Source organism: Fragaria vesca, linkage group LG2, assembly GCF_000184155.1.
Source record: "Fragaria vesca subsp. vesca linkage group LG2, FraVesHawaii_1.0, whole genome shotgun sequence".
Classification (NCBI taxonomy): domain Eukaryota; kingdom Viridiplantae; phylum Streptophyta; class Magnoliopsida; order Rosales; family Rosaceae; genus Fragaria; species Fragaria vesca.
Window position 1 is genome coordinate 21,220,861 of NC_020492.1, and position 639 is coordinate 21,221,499.

Genomic DNA, 639 nt, shown 5'->3' on the forward strand with positions numbered 1-639 from the left:
TTGGTTGCACTACACATCCATCATGGTATGCAACATGATATGAGTTGATGAAAGAAGTTTTGAGTTCAAGCTCTAAGGTTTACAGTCACGAAGAAGACTTAGAGCTAGCAACATGAACAATGCAAGCTAAAACTAGAATGAACAAAGAAAACGCAATAAGGCAGTTTTCAACAACCATTGAGCAAAGCTATAGATATATATAGGCAGACAAGGCATCAAAGATGATGCAAGCTGACCTCAAACAAGTTTCAGAAATGTTTGGACAGAAGTGCATGGCTCCTATCACTACCAGGACAAGCACTTTAGCCGACGAAAATTTTTCGTCGGCCTGTCAGCTTAATTCGTCGGCTAAGATCTTAGCCGACGACCTTTCGTCGGCTAAGATTTCGTTGGGAAAAGCTCGTCTGTGGTGACTTTAGCCGACGACACACGTATAAGTCGTCGGCTATAGTCCAGACTTTAGCCGACGACATTATTTCGTCGGACTAAAGTCTGGACTAAGCCGACGACATTTTTGTCGTCGGTTATCTGCCTAAACTTTAGCCGACGAATATTTTAAAATATTCGTCGGCTAAAGTTTGTAATAAAAAAATAAAAAAGATCTATGGCCGACGAAACTATATTTCGTCGGCTTTATAG